Below are 14,173 nucleotides of genomic sequence, written 5' to 3'. Positions count from 1 at the left end.
TCTGTCTCTGGGTTTTGGGGTTAAAGGGTGTACATGATATGGTGTGTGTATGTGTGTGTGGGGGGGGGGGCGCGGTGTTAGCAAGCCCAGGACCACTTGCAGGCTGGGCAACAAACTACACTCCCAGTGCAAAGGTGATAATGTTTGAATAAATAATAGCCCAATCACTATTGCATTTAGGGGGAGCACAGGTCCCTGGATGACTTTTACTTCCGGACACCAAGGCAGTGTGTGAGCACTGATGAGCTGGTTAGCGCAGGCACTTTTCTTCCTCAGCTGTTAGGTGAGGTTAATGACTGCCTGGGGTCTTGTACTTGTAGTTCTAAAGCTGCCAATTACCATGTACTGCGTGTGCCAGGTACATGGCTGAGGCCTTGGCTTTATTAGTGCATTTAATTCTCACCATCAACTCCGTTTTCAAGAAGAGGGAAGGGAGGCTTAGAGTAAGTGGGAGAACTGGCTGTTACCACTGAGTTCTCTGTCTCCTCAGCTTCTGCTCTGAAGCCAGATGTTTTGCTCTTTCTAAATCAAAGCTATAAGAAAACATAAATAAGAGCCGGGCGTGGTGGTGCACGCCTTTAATCCCAGCACTCGGGAGGCAGAGGCGGGCGGATCGCTGTGAGTTCAAAGTGAGTCCAGGACAGCCAAGGCTACACAGAGAAACCCTGTCTCGAAAAACAAAACAAAACAAAACAAAACAAAAACCATAAATAAGAAATCACAGAGTGAAGAGATGATCTCTTAGAGTCCAACGTGGCAACTCTTGCTGCTGTTGGCCCAGGTCATGTACTTGCTAAATCAGTTGTTCCTTATTGGAGGAGACTGTTTTCCAGGTGATGTTATAAGCAGACACCCTCACCCCCCAGCTTTTTTTTTTCCTGGACTTAGGTTCTGACCATTGGAACTGTTTTGCCCTCTCACACAAACGCTGTCACCTCTCATTTGTTGAAGCCTGAAGCTCTCAAATCGTCTTTCTGGAATATGACACTCTTCTTGGGACAGGAAGGTGGGACTATAGGTAAGAGATCATCTATAGGGGGACTGTGGCTACTGTGGCAGAAATGGTGAAGCCATCATGCTCAGAGGGAGACCTGGAGAAGTGGCCTGCAAGGGTCAACTCCCCCACATGAGAGTTCCAGGGCCCGGCCTCAGTTCTGATGATTCCCCCTTTTAAGATTGATTTCATTGGCACATGCCTGTAATCCCAGCACTCGGGCGGCAGACGCAGGCAGATCTCTGTGAGTTTGGGGCCAGCCTGGTCTACAAAGTGAGTCCAGGACATCCAAGGCTACACAGAGAAACCCTGTCTTGAAAAAAAAAAAGATTGATTTCATTATAGTACATGGGTCCAGGGAGATGGCTTAGTGGTTAAAGCACAGGCTGCTCTTCCAGATGATCCAGGTTCAATTCCCAGCCTGTATGGCATCAGGCAACTCCAGATCATAGGATCTGATGTCCTCTTCTGGCCTTCAGAAGCACCAGATATCTGAGTGGTATATAAACACACATAGAGGCAAAACTTACACATAAAGTAAAAGTTAAAACAAGTTTTTAAAGCCAGGCGTGGTGACACACATCTTTAATCCCAGCACTGAGGAGGCCGGAGGCAGGCCGATCACTGTGAGTTCGAGGACAACCTGGTCTACAAAGCGAGTCGAGAACAGCCAAGGCTACACAGAGAAACCCTGTCTCAAAAAACAAACAAACAAACAAAACAAAACAAACCCCCAAGTTTTTTAAAAGTTTTATTTCATCATAGTAGTGTGCTTGCTTGGCCCACACAAAGCCCTGCATTTGGTCCCCAGTGGTTTTGGACACTATCCCTTGTGAATGTAATTTGCACCCGGATTTGTGAAGTAAAAAATTTTGTTCACATCTTCTAGAGAGACTACTGAGGCCTGGAGAGGCCCTGAGGATGCCTTACAGCTGGTGATGGGAAGAGGCACTGTTTCCACATTCAGCATCTAGCCAGGTGTGGTGGTGCACACTTACACTGCTAGCACCCTGTAGAGGCAGGAGGACCAGTTACATAGGTGTTCCGAATGCAGCCCAGGCTACAAGGGACCATTTTCAAACAGAACAAAAGCAAGCATTTAACATAAATGAACTATTGTGTATCTATGTATTTGTGTGCCTGCATGCCTGCCTGCCACAGCAAGAGTGGAGAGGTCAAAGGAAAACTTTCAGGAGTCCTTTTCACCGTGTTGCAGCGGGGCTCCTGCTTCTGTGGCTCTGCAGGCCTCTAGCTCCTCAGGCCCTGCCTCCTGCTTGCCTTCTCTCGGTAGGAGTGCTGGGATTGTTGTGGAGGAATGCTTCCACATTCAGTGTGTTATAGGTTCCTAGGATGGAAGGTTCCTAAGAAGGTTGGCAAAGCAAGTGCTCACTTAGTAACCAGGCTGGACCAAAGTGGTGGACCCAAGATGTGCACATTTACCAGGACCACCCTATTCTACCATAAACACTGATGACTTCCTTTTCTTCCCGTCTCTGCTCTAAGGGAGCGGTTCCTTTCCTAGGGAACTCCCCTGGCCCACACTTCTACCACGCCCTCCTCTGGGTCCTGCCTCAGGCAGCTGCACAAATGGGAAGGTGGTGACAAGGTGAAAAGGGCAGTGGTGGCCTCACGGGGGAGGATGTCATGGGCCGGGGTATGCCTGCCCTATTACTGGAGCACCCAGGCAGTTGTTTCCTCGCTGTGTCCTGCCAAATGGTTTCCCTGACTGAAGCAGAACCTCAGGGTTTATGGGAATCATCTAAGAAGGATCCAGAGACTCAGCAGGAGACCAAAAAAAAGACTGTTTTCTTAGGGCTGCCCTTTGTCACTTGGGACCACCCTTTGTCACGGGAAACCCGCTTCTTCTGAGACCTTATTAGCTACCTGACCCTGACCAAGTTATGTTTTCTCCCTGTACCTGTTTCCTTATCTGGAAAGTAGGAACGGTCAGTATACCTATCCTATTGGGCAGTTCTTCTTGTAAGTTAAATTAGAGGAAATGTTTATGATGCTAAGGATTCAGGGCCTGGCTGCCTTGAAACCCAAACTTCAAATTTGTTGTTGTTATTGAGACAGTGTCTACTGCAGATCCCTGGCCGAACTGGAATTTGCTATGTAGAGCAGGCTAGCCTTGAACTCAGGGAACCTGAGTTCTGTCTCCCCGGTGCTGGATTAAAGGAGTGCGGCATCACTACTCCTGGCCACGGGTTTTTGTTTTTTGAAGTTAACCATTGAATTAACTTGGGGGGTCACAAGAAGTCAAAATAGGTGAGTTGTCCTTTAAAACTGCCAAATTAACAGTTTACAAAGACAAAGGCTTACTCATTGTGGCCACATTGGGGAAAGAGGCCAAGGGATCCAGTGACCCCCGTGATCAGAGTATGTACCCCAAGAATCAAGTTCAGTAGACAGTGCTAGAGATAAAACCTAATCAAAGCAAGTTCGCAGCCTCAGCTCAAGGGGACCAGGGTTTTTGGAAAATTCTTTGAGAATTCTAATTTGCATTCAGAGAGGACTCCTGGAGGCCCAGGAGACCCTGGGGACTTCCTTTGCGTCCTTCGGGTGGTGATGGGCGCTTCCGGCTCCGACCCTTCAACAGTTTTTTTAGGGGTAGGGCCTTCGTCTCCGGTGAGCTGGGCACCTCCTCAGAGTTGTTACACAGAACAGCTGTTCTGATGTTAGTCTATAGGCGCGAAGCACTCCACCCACCCACCCACGGTTCATCTTTAGATGCTGTTAAGATGTAAGCATCCTGGGGCCAAGGACCCTGTCTGCAACATCACTGTTGTATAGTGGACCAGTGATGACCTGCACTTAGTTAAAAAAAAAGAATAATAATTAAGTGACTGAATGAACGAAGTCCCAGGAGGGCAGTTGAGTGTTGTGTGTGATTCCGCCCCCCCCTCGCAACCCCCTTCGCTGCCCCTAGTCCTGAGCATCTGATTCTCATTACTTATACAGCTCGGAAAGTCTCTCTCCGCCTTGGCGTTTTATAAACCTTGTGTACGCACATCGACATTTAACCATAAATCCACAGTTCGGGGGCTGGACATTTTGAGGAAAAGGGATTGGTAGATGGGGATTAAAAAGTAGCCAGAGGGCTAAGACCTGCAGGCACAGCTGTCCGATAGGGGAAGGTGCCCCGGGATGCAACAACCATCAGTGGGGTTGGCCACTGTTTCCCGGGACCTTGGAGGAGGGGGCACACTGCAGGAGAGGGGACACCATACAGGTCGTGGCCAGGAAACCACAGGAGTAGCAGCTTGTGCATTCTTGTTCCGAGGCGGCGCCTAGGGGAGGTTAGATGCATAGATTTGGGGTAGGGTGAGGAGCCCACTGGGAAGGGCTAGGAGGGAGGAGCCTGTGTTTGTCTCTTTAAGAACCAAGCGCTGCCCCCGCCTTGCAGGCGCCCGGAGTCTCACAAAAGAACAGGATGTTGTTGATTTGTCACCAAACCACAGAGAGGAAATGATTGTAAATTTCCTTTAAACATCCCCACCGCGGTCCGGCCGCCCCCGCTTCCGCCTCCGCCACCCCCGCGGGGCTCAGCGCAGCAGGGCCTCTGCGCTCCTGCGGCCGCTTCGACTCCGGCTCTCCAGCCCCGGCTCCTGCGAGCCCAGGAGGGTGCACCCCCTGAGCTTATAGGAACATCCCTGCACCCTGATTGCTGAGGGGCTTTTTAAAAAATTAAAGCCAAGGAAGGTCCACAGCCCACATGGGCGCACAGTGATGGACGAACATGCATGGTTGGTTCTGCTTGCTGTTGGGTCCAGGAAGCACCATCCTCGCCCCGAAGCCTAATGAGGGGCCGCGATCTTGGTTTTAATATCGAGGGAGACTGAGGCACGCGGAGATCACTTGAGTCACCAGTTCCTTTCTCCCCACAACTGGTTTAGGTCACCCAGGGCTTATATGCCTTGCCAGAGAGCGACAATGCCGGGGAAACATTATAGAAATACGGTCCCAAGCCGTGGTGTCAGTCTCAGTTGCCAAACCAAAGTAGAGACCCGTAATCTCAGTTACTTAATGGGGGACACACCTGCCTCTGCAGCTGGCGTTCCCTTCTCGAAAACTCACTTGGGTTAAATTGCATCTGTGCCTGTCTGCCACTTCACCTCCTCCCGTCCGTCCCGTGGCTCTTGTTGCCTTCAATTTAAGATAGCTGGAGTTCTCTCAACCAGTGACTTGGCCCAGAATGGAATCTACCTGTCTGGTCTATGGTGTAGGAAGGGGCTGCCTTAGTTGTACATAGTGTTCCTGTAGAGCAATTACTGCTTACTCTGGAATTGTCTGCCTCGGGCTTCTAGAACATTAAAAACAGCGGTTCATTACCTAGACATGCCCTTAATCTTTGCATGTAAAACCAGGAGGTAAATGATGCTTATTTATATGGGCCGATGAGGAAGTTTCTAAGTTGAGCTGGAGCCGCTCTCTCAGGCTGGACTCATTATATTCTGATTACTCGTGGGATCCTTCTTTAATATTTGTTAATTATAAATTTGTTTAATTTCTAAATTTAACAAATATAAGTCTTAATTTTTTTTTTTAAATTAACAAATTGAATTTGTTAAAATTGGTGCGGAACCAGTTAAAGGGAAGCACTGGCTGCGTCTTGTCTCCTCGACCTCCAGGGCCACCTGGGCAAGTCCTTGTGTCTCTCTGAGAGCTGATGTGAGCGGTTGAGGTCCTCAGGCTGGAACTACCAGTTTTCAGCTTTATGAAGTCTCCTGGGTGGTCATAGCGGGGCCTTGAATGGCTTGGGACCCGTGGGGAAGCTGAGCAAATGCCTGCACTTCATTGTGAGTGCGTGCGTGCGTGCGTGCGTGCGTGCTGTTAGGAATTGAACCCTGGTCCTGTGTGTGCCGAGTCAGTGCTCTGAAACTCACCCAGCCTTTCATTCTACTTGAATGGGAAAAATGAAGCTACCGGGTGCTAGACTGCTAAGGTTAAACAGCCCCTGCGCTCAGCAGGCTCTGCTCAGATTCCCAGCTATTGGAGCAATGGCAAGAGTTGCTGATGTGACTTGGGCAGCAGTGCTTTCCCAGTTAATGTTAGGTATTTGCCACGTGCCATGTTCTGTGAGGAATGCTGCTCTTCCCCCCCTCCCCCCTTACTTAATCCTAAGAGATGAGCAGTTGGTACTCGGGGTACCTGGGTCAGTTACATGCCCAACAGTGCAGAGGCCGGGGTGACCCTTGTACTCCCAGGATCCCCTGGGCTTATGCATAAGGAACTCACCCACACTGGATGGAACTCAGACTGCAGTTGCTTGCCCTCAGTCACTGTGGACAGACAAGAGGATTCTTGGTGATGGTGGCCTTGCAGAGGGATTTGCAGCCGCCTTGGCTCCTGGGCGCTGCAGCTGTCTGTCATTCTTCGGCTTGGAGCACATTTGTTGTTCGGTCTCCAGAGTGGGTCTCGGTGTTTCCACCTGTCCTTTTACAGAATTCCAGTCAAATCCCCTGGAACAGGGGTTACAGGCATCTGTGAGCTGCGTGGTGTGGGTGTTGGAGTCAAACCTGAGTCCTCTGTAAAAGCCCAAGTTAATATTTATTAAACACCCAAACACCCATTACGTGCCAGGTGCCACCATCACAGATCTTAGAGATAACAGCAGTCGACTAACAAGACCCCGAAATGACATATCTATACACAGTACATACAAATATGTGCATGTGTTTGTACGTTTGTGAAATGGCAGGCTGGACTTCAGGTTATGATTGAAATGAAGAGTGAAGGGGAGCTGGTGTGTGTGTGTGTGTGTGTGTGTGTGTGTGTGTGTGTGTGTTGGGAGTTAGTTTCTTCTAGGGTGGTCAGGAAGCCTCAGTGGTCAGATGGGGTGGGGGGGTTGGTGCGGCACACAGGCACACAGATTTTAGGAAGGAGCTTGTGGTAGGCAGTTGGGATGGCAACGGAAACAGGCCGGGGTGGGGCTGTGGCGTGCTGCACCTGCTCTGCCGCAGTCACTGTGCCTTTATGGAGCTTTATGAAGAACAAAGCTCAGAAAGGTGATGTGATTTGCCTATGACCACCCAGCTAGGTAGAAGGGGTGATATTTAAACAGCAGTCTTAGTGTCACCTCCTGAGTGCTGGGGTTATAGTCATGTCCCTGGCGCGCTCTGTTCTGAATCAGCAAGCTTCTTCACACTGAGGGGGGTGAGGGGGGTGAGGGGGGTGGAGGGGAGGGGGGGCTCTTCTTTCACAAGCAAGTGGTGTTTAGTTAATGATTTGGTTCTTCTGGTTTCTAGAGGATTAAGCATCACATTGACCAAGGAGACAGCTAGCGCAGGACAGGCAGGAATGATACGGGCTCAAGACTCAGCTTGTTTTGTCAATGGGAAGGAAGTAGTATGTTTGATTCTGCAAAACCCCATGTGGCGTTTATGGCAGAAGGGGGAGAAACACTTTAGGATTACTGTAAACAAGAGATATGGGGGACCTAGGGTAGCCTGGATGCCTCAGCGACCCCCCCCCCACCTTCATTTTAATTTCCCTGCAATAGGCCCAACACAGCGGGCTGTATTATACAGCAGTAATTAAAAACACTCTGGATTAGGGAGCTGAGATTTATAGGGCAAACAGGAGCGGGGGTGGGGGTGGGGGACAACAGACTTTCTTTTATTCGCAGGCAGGTATCCAAATTGCCACTGTTTTCTTCCTGACGCCGTCGCCTACTTGCTTAGATACCCTCCCCTTCCCGCATTATTTCCAAGTGCCTTCTCAGCCTGCTGTTCAGCGGCGGAGTTTGTGGAGACTATAGACCTATATTCCCTTATCCAACAGCCCCGGGGAAATGCGAGTCAGAATCCAGCCGGCCGCACATGAAGAGAGCAGGGGCCAGGAGCAGAACCCAGGGTGAGCAGGTGCCAAGCCTCTTCCGGTCTCCCTAGACAGCTGTCCACATGTTAGTAAGAGTGAGTGCTCCCAAAAGCGGAACACCCCCAAACACCTTTCCAGATCCAGTGCTATCATACTGTACTCTGTTCACAACATTGTTTTTCAACTATGGCACTGGGGAAGAAGGCAACAGAGATGGGAGGGGGAGGGTAAAAAGGTACCGAATTTACAGTCTAGATCCTAGAACTTGTTCTAGATCCTAGAACTTGTTCTAGACCCTAGAACAAGAGATAGGTGGAAACAGCTGATGAGAAATTTGGGGCCAAATTAATTTGTTTGGAGACCAAGATTGTCATTGAGTGATTATTAAAGGACAGATGCTCTGAGTGCCTACACAGTGGAGAAATGGTGTCGTGGTTATACATCAGGCATCCTCCTGTGGGTTTCCCTCGTTGCTTGGATAAAGGAGGATGTGACAGGCGGTCTTTGCTATATGGAGTGCAGAAAAGAGGTAGGCATAGTCAGATAGCCTTGGCAAGTGTTGTGCAAGGTGGTCTTGTTAAAGCAAGGAAGAGTAGAAGTCCTTATTGCTTGAGGGGATCAACGTGGATGGAGCTCAGAAGATGAGCCTTCCTTCCCCAGGGCTGATCTCATCGCAGAGTGATGGTCCCTGGAGGGTGTTGTTCCTGGAATCCCAACAGACAATGACCTTTGGGCTTCTGGTGCAGGACTTTGGAAACACGCTTATCTTTCCGCCTTCAGCGGCGGAGGGGGCTGAGAGGATTAGATAACCATTGTGTTTTAAATAGACACTCCTGAGTGAGTCATACACACCTACCTGCAGTACTGAGCAGAGGGCTGACCCAAAGTAAAGGACACAGATACAAAGGAAGGCAGAGATGCCAGCCTCTTATCCAGCTTTTGGTTACATGGGGGCCCAAGTACGGGAGTCAGTGGTGTTCAGCAAAAGCAGCGTTTAGGATCCTGTTATAACGACAGTCTGGTGTGGTCCAGACTAACATCTGACCTTGAATTGGAAGTGACTCTTATGTTTTGGTAACTTACAAGTCTGAACCTTACTTTCCTCATAAAGGAATTAAAAAAAAAAAAGTTTATGTAAACCACACACCTAATCAGGACTGGATGGGGTGTTAAGCTGTTATACCTGGGAAGTGCTAATAATGGGGTGACTGAGGTGCTGAAGGAGGGCTGATTACAGGTGGAAAAGGAGTTAGGGTTCCCACTGCCTGCCTTTGTCCCAGTATTGGTTTGACCATATACCAGGAAGGCAGCAGGAGTGCTGGGGATTCTCATCCAGATATAGATGGTTTGGGATGGGAGCTATAGGATGGAGTGGACAATAGTCAGGGCTTTAAGTTCGTTCTCTAAGATTATTTTCCACATGCTTTGTATTTATCCAGATAGTCCACGGCAAGCCCCGTGAGAGGCTAGGGCTGCCCACTTGACACACAGGACAACAGGCACCGGATGTGTGCATACCCTGGCAAGGTCACCTCCAGTCTCCCGAGGAGGTCTCCAGCCGGCCAGTGGCCAGCAGCCAGTGATGAGAAATCACACAGGAAGGAGGAGGCCCGCATTGATTGCAGGCAGGCAGCAGGGGAGGCTTCCTGTTCCCCAGGAATCTCAGAAGCAGGCTCTCCTCCACCTGCAGAGCCCAGGGCTCGGCCTCCCAAGTGGCCCATGATCCCCTCAAAGGTTCTGGACCTGCTTTGGGGTCAACGGGAAGGGATTGTTAAGCATACAGGGGAGAAGCAATAGAGACAGGAAAAGAGAGAAGACTATGCTGGGTGCCGGTGCTGGAGTTCAGCCGAAAGGATGCTGGCCCCCGGCATGCACAAAGCCTGAGTTTCATCCCCAGCCCTGCATATGCCAGGCATAGCAGAGATACAGGCAGGAGCATTAGAATCTTAAGGTCATCCTCAGCTACACAGGAAGCCAAAACAGCTGGAAGGAAGGGAGGGACGGAGGGAGAGAGGGAGGGAGGGAGGGAGAGAGGGAGTGAGGGAGTGAGTGAGTTTGGGCCCTGGGGCAAGACAGACCCTGGTTTACTGGTTTCTTGACAAGACATTACCTCTCAGAATCTTACTTTTCTCCTTTGGCGAGTAGGATGGTAACAGTGGCCAAGCAAAAGGGTTGTTGGGAGAATGAAATAAGGTGTATGCCGTTTATTTAACAGTTCCTGTGCAGAGGAAGCCCTTTACTGTTCTGTTATTACTGAGGCTAAGAGGCTAAGCTGAGCTGAACAGGCGGTGGACAGGCTTCTGGTCACTCTAGAGTCCTCCCGACCTTGGACCACTTAGATGAGCTATTGGTGGAACTCTGTCCTCACGAGCTTCTGAAGTCAGCCATGCAGGAGATGCAGTCTTGTCCTCTAAGGCCCACAGAGCAGGGCCAGACAAACCTCTGACATCTCCTTGTGCTAGCTTGCCCTCCTTGGTGTGACACTCCAGGCCTGGGAGGGTCGTTCCTCAGTTTCCCTTCTTCCTCTCATCTTGATGTCTTGGCGTTGTTTCCTCCTCTCATCACTGTCCGGAACAGGAAGCCCTGTCATGGTGCCGTGCTTCTGACTGGCCGTCTAGGCCACTGCAGCTGGATGAACAGGGTCCTGGCTTCAAGGGCAATGAAAGTGAACTCTCAAAGCTGTGTGTGGTGGCTCACATGGGAGACAAGAGGCAGGCGATCTCTGTGAGTTCAAGGCCAGCCTGGTCTACAAAGTGAGTCCAAGACAGTCAAGGCTACACAAAGAACTCCTGTCTCAAAAAACAAAACAAAACAAAACAAAAAAACCAAACTTTATCTAGGCTAGTGAAGCCAGTTTGCAATGAAAAAATAAAAAAAATAAACATGGAAGATCATGAAACCTTCCCTCGGACAACCAGAAAAGGAAGGGGACCCTGAAACACAACTTGGTGGTATTCACTGCCATGTTAGCAACATTTTCAAGCTTTAGCCCTTTTGTAGAACTCCACTGCACTTATTTGCTTATCTATTTCCTTATTTATTTTGAGACGTGTGTGTGTGTGTGTGTGTGTGTGTGTGTGTGTGTGTGTGTGTGTTCACACATGTGCATATGGCCTGAGGGCAACCTCAGCAGTGTTCCTCAGGAGCTATCTTATAGCTTTGTAGCTTTAAAAACCTTATTTAAAAGCCAGGTGGCACACACCTTTAATCCCAACACTTTCTCTGTGGGTTTGAGGCCAGCCTGGGCTACAGAGCAAGTTCCAGGATAGCCAGGCCTTCCCAGAGAAACCCTGTCTTGAAAAACCAAAACTAAACAAAAAAATAACAAAATCCAAAAAAAAAAACAAAACCCTGTTTAAAATATTTCTCTTTCCCTCTCCCCCCTCTCCGTCCCTCTCTCCTCCCCCAACTCTTTGTGTGTGTGTATGCGTGTGCACGCGCGCTTGCGCTTTGGTCATGGTGTTTTTATCACAGCAATAGAAACACCCAGCTAAGGCAGAAATTAGTGCCAGGTAGTAGGGATATTGCTGTGAAAGATTTGACTATGTGTTTTGGGGAGGACTGTGGTAGTATTTGAACTTGGGACTGGACAAGCCATTGACTGTTCAGCTCAGAGGGCTGTCCTGTGGAAACATGGAAAATTGGCATGTTGAGAGCGATGGAGATGATGAAGGCCGAGCCTATGAGTTTCCAGGGGGAGGTGGAGACTCTGAGACTCTTTGTGTCTTATTTTGAAGTAGGAGTCTGTGGTTCATGCCAGGTGATGTCGGAACGCGACTTCAATCCCCACATTTGGGAAGGCAGAGGCAGGTGGAGCTCTGTGAGTTTGAGGCCAGCCTGGTCTACAAAGAGACTCTGTGGTTCTGGTCAGCTGAGGCTGAAGAACTCACTGTGGCTAACATGAGGCCAGAACAAGTAAAGGGAAACCTTTGCTTTGCTGGGACAATTGATATAGTTAAGGGGAGCCGAAGAATCAGCTGTGATTAAGAAGAGACCAGTGCTGGGGCACAGTGCTGCATGTCTTTAATCCCAGCACAGAGGCAGAGGCAGGAAGATCTATATGAGTGGGAGTCTAGCCTGGTCTACATAATGAGTTCTGAGACATCCACAACTTCATACAGAGCTCCCGTCTCAGAAAGTGCACCCCACTCCCCTCCAAAAGAGAAAAGAGCACAGCATCATTGAGGTGAAATCTTCTTGTTAGTATTTCTTCAAGGTTAGTGTTCCTTGTCCTGGCAGCTGAACCCAATAATGCGCAAAGTCTCTCAGGTGGTAATGGTTATGGCTTAGCACTAGGATCGGCCATCGATGAAGGTGCAGTCTTAGCTGCAGGAGGAACCCTGGCATCGAAGGAATCGTGCAAAGAAGTTGAAGCTTGCACCGTGTGCCGGGGATCGGAGTCCCTGAAGACAGCCTAAGCAAGGCTATCGGTCAAAGCGCAGCTCAGTTATAGGAGAGATCCTGGCATCCTGGAGAGGCCATCCCATGAGGGGACTACCAAGGACAGCCGCGGTTCCAGAGTGGAGCTGGCCTGAGCCTCAGAGACAATCTTCCTGTGCTGTGCGTAGTAGAACCAGGGAAGTGGAGCTGCTTAGACCCTTTGGAGCCCAGCTGACCGTGACTGGATCCCAGGTATCTGACGCTGAACTTTTTACATTGTTGGGCTTTGGTTTTGCTTTGATCTGAATTGTAACCGTGCCCTGGCTGTCCCTGAAATGAGAAGTATGTAACTTAGTCTTTCATTTACAGGCTCGCACAGTTAAGAGGCTTTGACGTTTTAGAGAGACTATGGATACTTTAGAGAGACTTTGGATGTTTTAAGGAGATTGAACTTTTAAAGTGTTTGGATTTGTAAAGACTGGGACTTTTAAAAGTTGGAATATGGTGTTTTTTAGTTGTTTGTTTGTTTTTTTTGTATGCGTGGTTTTTTTCAAGACAGAGGTTCTCTGTATAGCCTTGGCTTTCCTAGACTCTCTCTGTAGACCAGGCGGGCCTTGAACTCATGGAGATCCATCTTCCTCTGCCTTATGAGTGCTGGGATTAAAGGTGTGCACATTGAGATAATTGATGCTAATATATCATTTTGAGGATAAATAACAAAGAAAAGATTGATTTAATAGTAACGGATTGGTGTATCAACTTGATAATGGGTCAGTTGTCCCGTGTGTGTGTGTGTGTGTGTGTGTGTGTGTGTGTGTGTGTAAACTTGACACAGCTAGATTCATTTGAAAAGCAATCTCATTTGAGAAACACCTCCACCAGACTGGTCTAGCGGCAGTCCTGTGGAGCATTTTAATGATTACATGGAATGGCTCGGCCTATTTTAAGTGGTGCCACCCTTGAGCAGGTAGTTTTGAGTTGTGTAAGAAAGCAGGGCTGGGCAAGCCAGTAAGCAGTATTCTTCCATGGCCTCTGCTTCAGTTCCTGCTATGACTTCCCTCAGTGACAGAGTGTGACCCAAGACGGGTTAAGTTGAAAATAACCCTTTTTAACCCTTTTCCTTCCCAAGTTTTCTTTTGGTCATGGTGTTTTATGTAAATCTAACTACAGAAATAGGAACCTAACTGAGACAGTTTAGATAGATAAAATGGGCAAACTAGCATGTAGAGCCGGGCATTATTTGCAGCATCAGTTTCCACAGAAAATGAAAAAGAGCCTATGGTGCTATATAATGGAATGAATGCGTTACTGAACGTGTTTCTGACAGATGAGGTTTTCTCTTTTGACAAGGGAAGGCCAGTTCTCTCACGGACAATTCTGCAGGACTGATGAGTGGAAACACTTCTCGAAGGAAATGTATGACTGTGTTTTTTAACCTCTTCACTATCCCTCAGCACATGCTTGGTCACATAGAGTCTTAGGATTTCTCTTGCTCTGAAGAGACACCATGAACAGGGCAACTCTTATAAAGAAAAACAGGGAGCTGGGCATGGTGGCCCATGGCTTTAATCCCAGCACTCGGGAGGCAGCGGCTGGTGGATCGCTGTGAGTTCGAGGTCTACAAAGTGAGTCCAGGACAGCCAGTGCTACACAGAGAGATCCTGTCTCCAAATCTGCGCCCCCCCCCCCACCCAAAAGAAAGAAAGAAAGAAAAGAAAAACAGTTAATTGGGGCTGGTTTACAGTTCAGAGGTTTAATCCATTATCATCATGGCAGGAAATGTGGAAGCATGTGAGCAGCCATGGTGCTTGAAAGATAGTAGAGAGTTCTACATCTGGATTGGCAGGCAGCAGGAAGAGACAGTGAGCCACTGGCCTGGCTTGTACATCTGAGACCTCAAAGCCCTCTCTCCCCTTCCCCCATCTCCGCCCTGCCCCTCCTCCAACAAAACCACACCCACACCAACAACGCCACACCTCC

At 49.0% G+C, this 14,173-nt stretch overlaps 1 long non-coding RNA gene across 1 annotated transcript in view; it reads left to right on the top strand.

Annotated features, from left to right (window-relative positions):
* LOC311596671 overlaps nucleotides 1-14,173 on the top strand; it is a 164,069-nt gene that overhangs the window by 21,599 nt on the left and 128,297 nt on the right. Inside the window, exon 3 of the long non-coding RNA XR_014778920.1 lies at nucleotides 889-1,006. This is a non-coding gene — a long non-coding RNA (uncharacterized lncRNA). The remainder of the gene's footprint in view (nucleotides 1-888; nucleotides 1,007-14,173) is intronic.

This window comes from Acomys minous, assembly GCF_964271855.1.
Source record: "Acomys minous genome assembly, chromosome: 4".
Classification (NCBI taxonomy): domain Eukaryota; kingdom Metazoa; phylum Chordata; class Mammalia; order Rodentia; family Muridae; genus Acomys; species Acomys minous.
The sequence above is the reverse complement of the archived record's forward strand: the minus strand, read 5'-3'. Positions and strand labels throughout refer to the sequence as shown.